Genomic DNA, 15,233 nt, shown 5'->3' on the forward strand with positions numbered 1-15,233 from the left:
TGTGTTTTCTGGCCATTTGAATTTCTTCTTTTGAGAAAGTTCTGTTTAGTTCACGTGCCCATTTCTTTATTGGTTCATTAGTTTTGGGAGAATTTAGTTTTTTAAGTTCCCTGTATATTCTGGTTATCAGTCCTTTGTCTGATGTATAATTGGCAAATATTTTCTCCCACTCTGTGGGTGTTCTCTTCAGTTTAGAGACCATTTCTTTTGATGAACAGAAGCTTTTTAGTTTTATGAGGTCCCATTTATCTATGCTATCTCTTAGTTGCTGTGATGCTGGGGTTTCATTGAGAAAGTTCTTACCTATACCTACTAACTCCAGAGTATTTCCTACTCTTTCCTGTATCAACTTTAGAGTTTGGGGTCTGATATTAAGATCCTTGATCCATTTTGAGTTAATCTTGGTATAGGGTGATATACATGGATCTAGTTTTGGTTTTTTGCAGACTGCTAACCAGTTTTCCCAGCAGTTTTTTTGAAGAGGCTGCTATTTCTCCATCGTATATTTTTAGCTCCTTTGTCAAAGATAAGTTGCTTATAGTTGTGTGGCTTCATATCTGGATCCTCTATTCTGTTCCACTGGTCTTCATGTCTGTTTTTGTGCCAGTACCATGCTGTTTTTATTGTTATTGCTTTGTAATATAGTTTGAAGTCAGGTATTGTGATACCTCCTGCATTGTTCTTTTAACTGAGTATTGCCTTGGCTATTCGTGGCCTCTTGTGTTTCCATATAAATTTAACAGTAGATTTTTCAATCTCTTTAATGAATGTCATTGGAATTTTGATGGGAATTGCATTAAACATGTAGATTACTTTGGGGAGTATCGACATTTTTACTATGTTGATTCTACCAATCCATGAGCATGGGAGATCTCTCCACTTTCTATAGTCTTCCTCAATCTCTTTCTTCAGAAGTGTATAGTTTTCCTTGTAGAGATCTTTCACATCTTTTTTAGGCCAAATATTGCATGCTCTTATTCATCCCATGATGATGTAATAAAACCCACCAAACCATTTGAAAAAGTGGGGGGTAGGAAGGAAAAGAGGAATGTAATGGAAGGGGTGAACTTGTTCAATATACACGTGTATACATGTACAGTCACCACACTGAAACTTCCTCATATGATTAATGTATGCTAATTCAGAAATATAAAAAAACTATTCTATGAAAGAACAACATGGAAATTCTGTTAATAAAATGAAAAAAAAGAAAAAAGAAAAAAAGATTTAAAATCTCTGAAGAAGTTGTAAGTGGAAATGTAGGTTGATTAGTCATTCTGAAGTGCAATTTAGATGATCTGCTTAGTCAAATTAACAATTCATGGTTCTATAATCCAAATCCTCCTGAAATGACATTCCAAAGAAGATGTCATACAGGTCTATGGAAGAGACATATAAGAAAGTGCTATTCATAGTAAGATTACAGCGCAGCAACAGAAGCAAACAGATGCTTTTAGGTAGAGACATGCATGAGACGAATTGCACGTATCACTGTGTTATCCGGCACTTGGATGCAATGGATAAAACACACATGAAGCAGCATCAAGCAGTCTAGTGCTTTAAAGTATGGATGAAGGAGAACAGAAATGTAATAAAAAGAGAAAGGCTTTCACAAAAATTATGAGAACATGATAGAAGTGTAGAAAATATATAACTTGTTGCTTTTTTTTGGATTAAAAATACTAGGATATAGTTACAAATCTGAATGGAGCAATTTTCCAAGAAGAAACAAAAGTGAAAAATCAGCCCACGTGTTTAATAGATTAGCATCGGGTTGCTACCTAAATAGTAGTAATCATTTCAGTCTTGCTCTTTTGAAATGTTTTTATTGCAACCTGCTAACTAATATAATAATTGATTGCCACTAAAACAAAAATTGTACAAAACATTCTGTTCATTAAAAAGTACACTTGATAGAGAGGCAAATTTTACTGTGTCATTACAAAATATCCAAATTGTTGTATTGTTTATTTCACAAAAATAATGCAAATAGCTACCAAATCAAAGTGAATTCAGCTATAGTTCAATTAAATAAATTTTCTTGTTCTTTTTGATGAACTTTAGAGAAGTGCTTTCTGAATTAAGTTCTTCCTTTTTTTCTTGGCCACCCACAGAATGGGAAAAAAATCTTTGCTAGCTATACATCACATAAGAGAGTGATAACCAGAATACACAGGGAGCTCAAAAAACTAAACTCCCCCAAAATCAGTAAACCAAAAAAGAAGTAGGCAATTGAACTAAACAGAACTTTTTCAGAAGAAGAAGACCAAATGGCTAAAAGCACATGAAAAAATGCTCACCATCTCTGGCCATAAAGGAAACACAATTCAAAACCACACTAAGATTCCACCTCACTCCTGTTAGAATGGCTATCATCAAGAACACTACCAACAACAAATGTTGGTGAGGATGCGGGAAAAAAGAAACCCTCGTACACTGCTGGTGGGAATGTACCCTAGTACAACCACTATGGAAAACAATATGGAGCTTTCTTAAAATCTAAAAATGGATCTGCCACACAATCCAGCAATACCACCCCTAGGAATATCCCAAAGGAATGCGACTCAGGATGCTACAAAGGCACCTGCACACCCAAGTTTATTGCAGCACTATTCACAGTAGCCAAGCTATGGAAACAGCCATAGTTCCCCACTACTGATGAATGGATTAAGAAAATATGACATTTATACACAATGGAATTTTATTCAGCCATAAAGAAGAATGAAATTTTATCATACATAACCAGGCTCAAAAGGTCAAAAAAAGCACGCTTTCCCTCATATGTGGATTATAGACTTAAAACAAATGCACTAGTATTATTGTACATGGGTCACACACTAAGGGGAGACTGCACACAGGAGGGATAGGTAAAGGGAAGGAAACCAAAAACTTGAATGTGGTTGATGTGCTCCCTGTAGAAGAATGAATATACTAATTTTAAAGTGGCAGAGGCCACTATAGTAGGGGGACTAGGGAGTAGTGAAGACGTCTGGTAGAGATGAACCAGTTTGGGTGGTAATACACATGTGCATGGGAACAACACTAGGAATCTGTCTGTATAGCTATATTTATCTCAGACTAGCAAATCTGCCATGTTTTTCTTATTATCTTTTATGATTTTTTTCTTCAACAAAATCAGAGACAAGAGAGCGGAACAGGTTCTGCCTGGAGATGTGGGGGTGGGAGGAGGGGAGGTGGCCAAAATAATGTATACACATGTAAGTAAATGCAAAAACAATAAATAAGTAAATAAATAAAAGAACACACAAAAAAAGGAAAAATCATATTCAATGTTCTTAAATCATTTGGAAAGAATATGCTCTGAAAATGCAAAATAGAGTAAGTGTGAGTGCCTTCTTGCTTATCTATCAGGATCTAAGTCGTCTGGAATTGTTTGACAACATTTACTGGGAGTTTGCACTTACAACTTTTCTGAGCTGGGCATGCCCAATTGAACTGGGTAAATTCCAAACATATCTACACAGATTAACATTTCTTGTCTTGAAATAATGCAAGAACAGCTTTGAAATGTGAAGGCTTTTGTAATTCTGCTTCTGAAATACCTGTAGTCTGGCATGAGTCACTCGCAATCTCTTCTTCTTTTGTGTCATAATACACATTTTTCCACAACAGAGGAGGACGTGAGAGGCAGTTTACATTTTGTGAACTACTTTCCAGGATTTTTCATATAGTTTCTTTTTTTCTTCTTTTTTGCAGTTCTGGGGGTTGAACTCAGAGCCTTGACTAGGCAGGGCATTCTACCACTTGAGCCACACTACTAGCCCCTGGCCTTCTTACTTTTTTTTCCTTTTTAAATGTAGTACTGGGATTTGAACTCAGGACCCTGCGTTTGCCATGGCACTTGAGCCATGCTCCCAGTCCTTCTCCTACTTTGAGGGGAGGAAAAACAGCCACAAATCCTAATCTTTCTTTTATTCATTTATTCACATGTGCATACATTGTTTGGATGTCCCCACTCTAGAGGAGTTAATACAAAAACCTTAAAGCAACAGAGGTTAACATGAGAAGGGGATTAGGAACCAGTGTAAAGATCAGTTAGAGATGAATCAACTTGGGTTGTAACACATTTGTACATGAAAGCAATGCTAGTAGATAAATGGGACCTCATAAAACTAAAAAGTTTCTGTTCATCAAAAGAAATGGTTTCTAAACTGAAGAGAACACCCACAGAGTGGGAGAAAATATTTGCCAACTATACATCAGACAAAGGACTGATAACCAGAATATACAGGGAACTTAAAAAACTAAATTCTCCCAAAACTAATGAACCAATAAAGAAATGGGCACGTGAACTAAACAGAACTTTCTCAAAAGAAGAAATTCAAATGGCCAGAAAACACATGAAAAAATGCTCACCATCTCTAGCAATAAAGGAAATGCAAATTAAGACCACGCTAAGATTCCACCTCACCCCTGTTAGAATAGCCATCATCAGCAACACCACCAACAACAGGTGTTGGTGAGGATGCGGAGAAAAAGGAACCCTCTTACACTGTTGGTGGGAATGTAGACTAGTACAACCACTCTGGAAAAAAATTTGGAGGCTACTTAAAAAGCTGGACATCGATATACCATTTGATCCAGCAATACCACTCTTGGGGATATACCCAAAAGACTGTGACACAGGTTACTCCAGAGGCACCTGCACATCCATGTTTATTGCGGCACTATTCACAATAGCCAAGTTATGGAAACAGCCAAGATGCCCCACCACTGACGAATGGATTAAGAAAATGTGGTATCTATACACAGCGGAATTTTATGCAGCCATGAAGAAGAACGAAATGTTATCATTCACTGGTAAATGGATGGAATTGGAGAACATCATTCTGAGTGAGGTTAGCCTGGCCCAAAAGACCAAAAATCGTATGTTCTCCCTCATATGTGGACATTAGATCAAGGGCAAACACAACAATGGGATTGGACTATGAGCACATGATAAAAGCGAGAGCACACAAGGGAGGGGTGAGGATAGGTAAAACACCTAAAAAACTAGCTAGCATTTGTTGCCCTTAACACAGAGAAACTAAAGCAGATAACCTTAAAGCAACTGAGGCCAATAGGAAAAGGGGAACAGGTACTAGAGAAAAGGTTAGATCAAAGAGAATTAACCTAGAAGGTAACACCCATGCACAGGAAATCAATGTGAGTCAATGCCCTGTATAGCTATCCTTATCTCAACCAGCAAAACCCCTTGTTCCTTCCTATTATTGCTTATACTCTCTCTACAACAAAATTAGAAACAAGGGCAAAATAGTTTCTGCTGGGTATTGGGGGGGAGAGGGAGGGGGAGGAGTGGGTGGTAAGGGAGGGGGTGGGGGCAGGGGGGAGAAATGAACCAAGCCTTGTATGCACATATGAATAATAAAAGAAAAATGAAAAAAAAAAAGAAAGCAATGCTAGGAATCTCTCTGTATAGCTGTCCTTAACTCAACTAGCAAAAACACTCTGTCTTCCTTATTATGCTTGTGTCTTTCCTTCAACAAAATGACCCAAACAAATCCTAATCTTAAAGAAAACATTATTTAGGTAAGAAAATGCTCAATTTTACCTTTTGGAAGAAATAGCTGGCAGTGGAAATGTTGACTTTTGACATTGAGTCTAGAAATGCAGCCAGAAAAACAGCGTGCAGGTAAATTTATCAATATTAATAAGGAAAGTGATTGTGTGGAAAAAAAAGGTCGTGACATCCCAGAGGAAGTGTTGCTGCAAAACAACTTCACATTAAAAGAACTCTGAGAGAGGCATTCTGATGTTGAGAATGCAAACGATAAAATGTTGAAAGTGGGTACAAACTTAGAAAGGAATATGACAAAATACAGAATTGTTCATTTTGTACCCTAAGCTATGTGATGAGAAGGCAGACAACACTCAGTATATGCCTGATGAGTTATTTACCAAGAAATAAAACACTTCAGTTTCTCATTGTTTCAAATGTTTTTAATAGAGCATGCTAAATAAATGTTATTTGCACTCTTACTTCTCTATATATTTATAAATTATAGTAGGAAAGTTTTTAATATTTTTTGTATTTTTGCAATAATTTTTGAGGCAGGAATAATTTTATTTTTTCCTATTGATTATCAAAAGTCACTTTTCAAGGTTTCAGCCATACAGACACTTGCATAGCCCATACTACTTGTATTTTGTTTATGCTGTTTTATGGTTTCAAAAACAAGTCTAAAAATACTAATTTAATGTGTTTTTTGAAGTCTGGAGAGCAAAATATGACTGTCGTTATTAACAGTTCAGACAGCTAGGGTCCTCGAACTTCAGTTATACACGTAACAAACACAGGCTGGTGAAAAGTAGAACTAGACACCATTGCAACCATTGTGTTGTTTCTGTTATAGTCTAGTCACATGTATTGGGTATCTACTGTATGAGTGAAGCAGTGCTCACCACTATGGCCAACAGTGAGCATGGTGAAGGAAGTTTTCTTTTCCCCTTGGCCCTGATTATTCCTGCACATCTCTGTTCCTTACTTTGCCATAGAGAAATTAAATCCGGTAGGAAAAATTTTATAGGAAAATAACACACATTACATTAGTCATTTTGTTCACAAATTCTATGCATATTTTCTCAACTTTACCTTGGAGACTTGTCTGGGATGATAACTCATGTGATGACAACATATATTTTAACAAGCATACATAACACTTATTATCTTTTTATCTGAATTTCCTTAAAATGTGATGTACTAATGCTTTTATTCATGTTAAAGATAACTATACTCTGATATTCATCTCTACAAGCTAAACTCAAGTGTGTTCCAAAATGAATGATAAATCTTTGTGAACCTAAAATATCTGGCACTATATATTGTATGTCATTCCAAATTTTCAACTTGCCAATTATAGGACATAAAATTACAAATTCTTTTGATGAAAGAAATGAAACATTCGATTTAAATATCAACAATCAAGACTAAGCAGATTATAGAAAGTTAAATTATCATTGATCTCTACCACAATGATGAATATTTTAGAATGACAACATAACATCTGGCTATGATTTCTTAATACCCAACTTTCAGCTCAGAGACAATACCAGAAACTGACATCATTTAATATATTCACAGTAAAAACTCATATATAATACAGTGTACATGTGTATATGTTTCTATATGATTATAATATATAACAAAACATACAAAGAGAAAACAAACATGGTAAAAACAATCTAAACAAAGTATCTTAACATGCAATAAGAAATAATTTTAAAAACTTGGTCATTTTAAAACTTGCCTTGTAATTAGTTTGATATTATAATAAACCTAGATAGGTAATCATTTTTGTTTATATTTTCTTTCTAATGGTTTGCTTTTCAAGGCCAGCTTCATCCTATTTTCCAAAGTGATTTCAGTCTTCATTTATTTATGTTTCTTTCATATGTTTTGTGTTAATTATCAGATCTATTGCCTGCCTGTATAGTCATCAAACACTGATGATAATGAGAGAGTCAAATTTTTCATTTCCCTATAATATCTTAATTTTGAATATCATCCATGTCCTGTTACCTTCAGTATCAGGTATGTTATATAGGATAGGTGTTATCCTCCCTTGGAGATGAATCTAAAATAAAGAAAGCATTTTTGATTGATCAAGAAGTAAAGGACATACCAGATCAGATTTACAGTGTCCAATAAATGTACAATTGCTTTATATTTTGTTATCCTAAAAGCCTTTTAAATCACTTATCTAAAAGTAGCTCCTTTTATTTATCAGGTATTTGCTTAGAACTTATTATTTTTGATCAGTGTAACAGATTCTGAAAATACAAAAGTGAATCAAGTTCCTCCTATAATGAATGTAATCAACAGGCAAAATATTGTAATAGAAATAGACAAAGTTCCCGTGAGAGCAAACAGAAGAAACACACTTGCTGAGGTAAGAAGAGTTATGAAATTCCATTTGTGATTTTAAAAATTTTGTTCAGGGTTGATGAGCAAAACAAAGCCACCGCATGTGTTAGAATTTATTTGGTGGAGCCCACTGTGGTTCTCTTTTTGAAGATGTAGAAGCACAGAAATTTCAGATGGTGTGTGTTTTGACTTAAAATAAGAAGAGTAGAGCTACTGCAGATCATATGTTCCTTTGAGAACAATTGGCTCCTAGGAGTAACAGCTCCAAACAAAAACAGGGAATGAGATGCCCATTGGTCACCAGTCTGCTACATAGAGAGCCCATCATTAGGGAAGATGGCACAAAGCCTGTCCTGAGGCCCCCAGAGGAAGCCTGTGATTTAGTCATATTTACCACTCTTACAATCAGTGAGTGTGTGTGTGTGTGTGTGTGTGTGTGTGTGCATTCACTAATTTTAGACTGGGTTCATTGACTTCAATATTGTAGTTAAGGTTATAAATGTTTTCACCATTATCTCCTCCTTTGTTACTTGCCGTCTATTTTGTCAAATGTTTACTTCACAATCATTGTTTAAATTTTGAAAGATTGCTATTTGTACTGTGGAGCAAACTGATATCTAGTGAATTAGGTTTTCTTTCTCCTATGATTATTTTTCTTTGCTCATTTTTTCTCATTTGCATGGTTTTCTAGGAACAAGTACTTCCTTATCCATATTGTCCAATAACTCATCATATTCCTTGCAATAATTTCTTCATTGTTCACTTACACTAGATGATGTATCAACTTATCTTTTTTTGCAAACAGAGACCCCTTTACCTCAGACTTTCTTCCTGCTCTATGTAGACACCACTATGTTTAGTCCCATTACCCAGAAGCTTCTGTGAGCAACCTCTGCCCATTCTCATGGTTGCTGGATTATGTCATCATAATCCAGAATTTTTGATTCTGCTTTATTTTTTGTTTGTTTTTCTCTAGATCTTTTAATCTCTTAGTAGTTGAATGTTAAGCCACATGGATGGAGCCTCTAAGTTTTCTTTAATGGCTTTTTAATTTCTAATGATCTGTGCCATCTTGTCCTACTTCCTGGGAACTTTCCTCTACCTTATCTTTCAGCAATTCTATTTATTTGTTTTTCATTTTGATCATCAAAATTTTTAATTTCTAGAAATTCTTGGAGAGAAGTATTTTATTCTTTACCTTATAACTTCCTGTTTTTTTCTCCTTTAGTACAACTTCAACTTCATCTCTTATCAGTTGACTATTTTAATGATTTAACTTTTTATGTTATCATTCCTCTGATGTCTTCACTGATATCAGACTCCCTTCTCTTTCTCTCTCTCTCCTCTCTTCTTTCTCTCTCTCTCTCTCTCTCTCTCTCTCTCTCTCCTCCCCTCCCTCTCTCTTTCTCTCTAGGTTAGTCTCATTTTGGATGCTTTCTTAAATTACTTGGAGATTTCCTGCTCTCTATTTATAATTGAGAGTGAGACCTATTGAGAAGCGGCTGACCCATGCCCCTCTCATTACAATGCTTTGTGATGATCTCTGCACTGATGTCCCCAGTATCAGTCTGTCCAGAGACTATCTCTGAGGTTTCAATCCCTTAGAGGAGAATGAGAATCTTCTACCTCACAGGCTGTCTGCCTGGATACTGTCCTGGGAGCAAAGCAGAAGAGAGAAGATGAGATTCTCACTTGTCAGGATGCAGACTTCCAGCTAATCCTCCTGGTGTCAGCTCTGCGCCTCACCCCTGCCTTCAGCTATCTCTGTCTCCCAAATCTCAAGAGAACAAATGTCTAGCATGCTTTGCGGATGTCTGTGTAGGTCAGTGTGGATGAGTAGCAGCCTGACTACCACTGCAGGGTGGAGAAGGAGAACAAGAGCAGGTGGTGTTGTCTGAAGACCTGAACCCCATTGTTTATTCTAAACCCTTTCCTCTCCCCACCTGTGGGCTCCCTCCCTAATTCGTCCCAGTGGCTGGCCCTTTGGGGAGCCCTCTAGGGAAATTAGTCATTTCATGTTTCATGGATGCGTGTCTCTGCAGTCACTTAAACTGTGCCTGCTTTTCACTTGTAAGTTAATTGCAACTCTTGTGTCATCTCTGTTTTCCCAAATTTTCTTAAAATTTATATGATTGTGTTCTATGTTCCTGTTGTTCTTTGTGATAATACTTGTTCTTTTCCAGTTCACTATCTTTAGAAAGAAGAGAAAATAAACATCCATGTTCAGTCCATGGTGTTTATGAAGAAATACCTTTCAACACATTTTGGAAGTGAGAAATAAAATGCAATTTAAAAGGAGTAAAGAAACAAAAAGGAAAATTTTTCTCTATCCCTAAACCAAAGAGGAGGTATAAAAATGAGGCCTAAAGGTGACATTGGATATATCAAATTATAAATCAGTAAATACTAAATCTGGGGCTCCTTATCCACCATTATTTCTTCTATAATTTCAACTGGGAACTGTTTGGCCTTTCATTAAATTTAAGAAACATGAGGATCTTCTGAGCATTTGTTCACTTAAGAATAAGACAAGGGCTGGCTCAAGTGCTAGAGCGCCTGCCTACCAAGAGTGAGGCTCTTAGTTCAAACCTCAGTACCACAAAGAAAAGAAAAAAAAAAGAAGACAAAAATAAGATTTATTTTACTAATTATGAGACAATTAATGTGCATTAATTTAAATATGCAATGCTTTGAATGTTTGATCTCCAAAAACTATAGGAAATATAAGCATATGTTATATTATACATATAAAGTACTTTTACTTGATACACTATTGTGTTCATATAAGAACAGTTATTTTTTTTTAAATTACGATTGAAATGTTTTGATAACCAAGTTTTAGAATCCAGATGACTCTTCATGAATCTCAAAAATTATAAATCTGAGATTTTAGAATCAACGAAAGTTAATTTTCATGTGCTTTACTACTTCTGAAAGAAATGACAATTTACCATTTATATTGAGCATGAATTGCTGTTGTTCAGATATTATTTGAATGTATCCCTCAAGAGTGATGTGCTGAAATTTAATTCCCATTGGGAAGAATTAACAGGATGAAAACTCAATCCAACTTTGATATTTACAAGTAGGCCTGGGGATATACTTAAGGTTAGGTAAAGTCAACAGTGCTTTCTGTATTATGAACAGAATCATCAGAACCACCATGAATACATGAATGAATAAATAAATAAACAGATAAATAAATAAAGAGTGTCTTAGTCCATTCAGACTGACCTAGCAGATTGACTGGGCAGCTTACAAACAACAAAAATGTATTCCCTATTCTCCTGGAGGCTAGAGAATGCAGTGTCATAAGCCAGCAAATTGTGATAGCTGGCGAAGTCCTGTTTTCTCCCTCTTAGATAGGTCTTCCTCCTCACATGGTAGAAGGAGCAAGGCAGCTCTCCAGGCCTCTTCAACAATGACATTAATCCCATTCAGGACAGCTCCACCCTCATGAAAGGCCCCACCTCTGGTACCATCAAATGGTAGTTAGGTGTGAATGTATGAATTTGGGACAAAACAGAATTCAGATGACAGCGGACAACATCCTTGGAGCTCTACAGAAGTGCAAAGCGCTGACCGCCTATAGTGACTGAATCAGGCATCAGATCCCTTGTCTCAATTAAAGCTTGTTTGAGTTAATTATTTCTTCTATACATGCCCTCATCTTTTCTCCCAAAGCAACCACATCGCCAGTGAATAATTATTCCCCATTTCTTTCTACTATGTAACAGATACAGGCCGTAATCGGTGTGTGATAATTCAATTGCTAGTTTCCACAGATACGAGCAAATATTCACTGTTTTGAAATCGAGATTCCACAGTAGTTTCACTTTCATTTAAAGCACACTTTAAACTCAGCTACAGGTGCCAGAGATGCAAAAGGTTAATACATTGAGCTGCTGCTGCTTGGAGCCCCCTTACCATAACAGTCTTGATTTTTGCCCTATCTTGGTGCCTATTTCAATATACTTTGCAGTACTGGGTAAATATGCCATCTGGATTTGATTCCCAAGAGCACTGAAAGCTACTGACATAGTACTATCTCAAATAAGAGATGTCAGAGATTTTTTTTTTAGCTTATCTTTTGAAAATCCTTTCTTTTCTCCTTCTGTTATGAAGTCAGAGAATATTACTCTTGGTATAACCTAGGTATGTAGAAACAAATCCCATGTCAGTTATGTTTAAAGTTTGCTTTTATAAGATTATATAAATATTTAGATCTCATGGAGGAAAATATTTTATTATGATAAGTTAATGTGTGTTTCATGAGGGTGGGAAAGTGAGAGAAATGTAATGCCCTCAGTGATAGAAATTGTACACTCAGCCTTTTAGAATGAATTTTAATGCCAGATTTGCAATGGGATTTCACGTTATCTGTTTAACACAATTAACCTTAATTGGTTCGTGGTTTTTTGTCCTCATATATTCTGCTTATTTCATTTTCTTGTTCATACACCTATACTTAATACATTAACTTAGAAATATAACTATTATTATGACTAGTGATTGCTTTATACTTGGAAAACCAAAATGGGAAGAAAATACTAATTAACCCAAGACCAGGGAATTTCCAGTGAAATGACGTGAAACTAAAGCAAACAATGTGACTTCATTTCTTAATGGACTAGTTAAATCCAGACTCATGGAAGAGGTTTACCAAAAATGTGTATTTAAACCGGCAGGTGGTGTTTCTACCACACTAATGCTATCATCCTAATTCTTTCAGACTGATGAGAAAACAGGAATAACTTTCCTTCACTGGGTGTGGTCACTGTGAAGCTTTAAGCTGATTAAAAACATCGACATCTCTTAAATCTGGAAATCCTGATTATAACAAGTGTAGAGCTAATTTTCTCCCTAGTAGATGAAAGGGAGAAAACTCGAAATCGTAAACACTGCTATTGCCTCTTTCCTTACTATCCTATTGTTATTGATCTTTATAGTTAAGCTTTAAATTTTCAATTGATTCTTATTTCTGCTTTTCTTTTTTAAATTACTAGAAAATTGGTAATGAATGATTCAAGCCATACCTGTCCGTTCATTTCTCTACTTTCAATGTTGTGAGGAACTTAGCTCAAAATATCTGTACAGGGAATATGTTCTCCTGACCATGATAGAGAATTATCCTTTCACTTTCTAAGAATTTCACTGCTGGCACACAAAAATACTCACTGTGGAATGGACTTTTGTGAATTTCCCAGAAAAATCTCTGTAATTTTTAATGTCAAAATTCCTTTATAAAATGATAATAGAAAGGAGAAATAAAATAGGGAGAATAATGTAGAAGTAAAAAGAATGAAAGAAAGTGACTAAAAGACAGTATACATCCATGAAATAATTACTTTCATGTGGAATGAATTTTGATGTCACAAGGAGATGAAAAAGAAGGGTACAGAATTATTTTAGTTTTCTCCTAGAAAGAAGATGAAAGAGAGGAAAGCACTAATAGGCGAGATGAAAATATTACTCATTTAACTTTTTATTTAGTTCTCACACTGCTTCAACATGGATATGGATAAGGAAAACTTTATCCAATAAACAAGGATTTGTTTTGCTTTTCTTTTCCCTCAACACAGCACAGGATCAGGTATGAAACACTAAGCACTGCTACCAATATCAATGGCAGGATATGTTTCACAAATGTCCTAAATATCGCACCAAATGCCATTACTAGACAGGAAATGAGTGCTTTGGTTGAGCAGGTCTAGAGGAAAATAGTTCAAATTATACACTTGCACATCAATTAAGGGCAGTTAGTGGTTATTTGTATAAATGGCTTCCATACCACCAGGTTCTGAATGACTAGGGGTTGTTCAGATTTATCAATGATTCTCAATCACCTGCCCCTTAATTATAGACTGCTCTCCAAACCTATAGTTAGGACTATTGAAGTTGCCGTCATTTGAGAATTAATTTGTTTGGGTCACCAGGTTAAAACAGAATTCATAATATAGACTTCAAGGACTAATGTTAGCAATCACTTTCTCTATTTACTAGGGCATTCTCTATTTTCTATGTCAAGGCATGAATTCTTAGTTTCTCATCGAGTGGCTGAAGTAAATTTAAAATAGATGTTTCTTTATAATGTTAAAAGTAAGACTGACCTTTCTACTCTTAGATTTACCTACATCATTTTGTTGGGAAAAAATTATTATGTATCACTTGCACATTACATCTAGAATAAAAAACTCCATTTATCATGATGAGTTTGGGATATAATATTTAAACAGTTTTTATTTCTAAAGAGTTTGAAACATAAAATGTATCACACTTTTTAGCAAAGTTTTTGCCTAGGATTTAGGGATTTACCATAGGAATTAATAGGAGGTAGAGAGTTGATACAGGACCATGAAGTGATGTGGAAAACTTGTCTGAATGTGTTGGGAAAATCCAGATACTGCCTAGACTGCAAACAAAAACATCCCCACCCCACACCTGTCCCCACTCAAGGAATGTTGACAAAAGTGGGTCATGTTTATAAAACACTACTGAGTAGTAGCCAGAATATGACCTTTGAAATAAGGTCATATAGCATCTTGAACTTTACAGTATTTCCCTTGACTTTTTTGATTCTGTTTCTTGTGATAATAAAATCATCTTCTACATAAACCACTCATCAACATAAAGGAGCAATGGAAGGAGGAATTTTACTAAAATATATTATAAGCACTTTTGAAAATATCACAACGTACACCCAGTACAGCAATAATATGAGAATTAATGTTTTAAATAAATTTTTTTAAATGAAGTGAAAAAAGTTCTCTCCCATTGTCTCTACTCTTATCACTATTACAGAAGCTTCAGGTTCTTATTTACAAATACAAGAAGATTAAAACACAATATGTAGCAGAGACATTACTCTACAGTTATTTAACACTGTGGCTTTATAGTGTGATTATCATTGCTTCTAAATCTGTTTAAAATCACCAACAACTCTCATAGATGATGTTCTCCAAAGGACATATCAACAATTGGCAGCAGGATGATCCATATGGAGAAGCAGACATGCTTTCTGGTAAGATAAGGAAATGCAGCAGAAGCCAGGAGATGCCTGAGACTGGGTAGAGTGCTAGACCTTACATACATATGCTTTTTCCTACATATTCATAGTCACAATAAAGGTTCATTTACAAATTAGGCATAGTAAGAGATTAAAAACTACTATTAACATGGAATAATTATAACAATGTAGTATAATAAAAGTTATAATACTCTCAAATATTATCTTATTATACTTTCAACTTTTGCTTTAAGGAAGCACCTCATTGCTACTTTTGGCGTATCTACTAGTGGCATATCACTACTTGTGTGCTTGGGAGCCATTATAAAGTCAAATGAGGGT

Source organism: Castor canadensis, chromosome 9 (assembly GCF_047511655.1).
Source record: "Castor canadensis chromosome 9, mCasCan1.hap1v2, whole genome shotgun sequence".
Taxonomy (NCBI): Eukaryota; Metazoa; Chordata; class Mammalia; order Rodentia; family Castoridae; genus Castor; species Castor canadensis.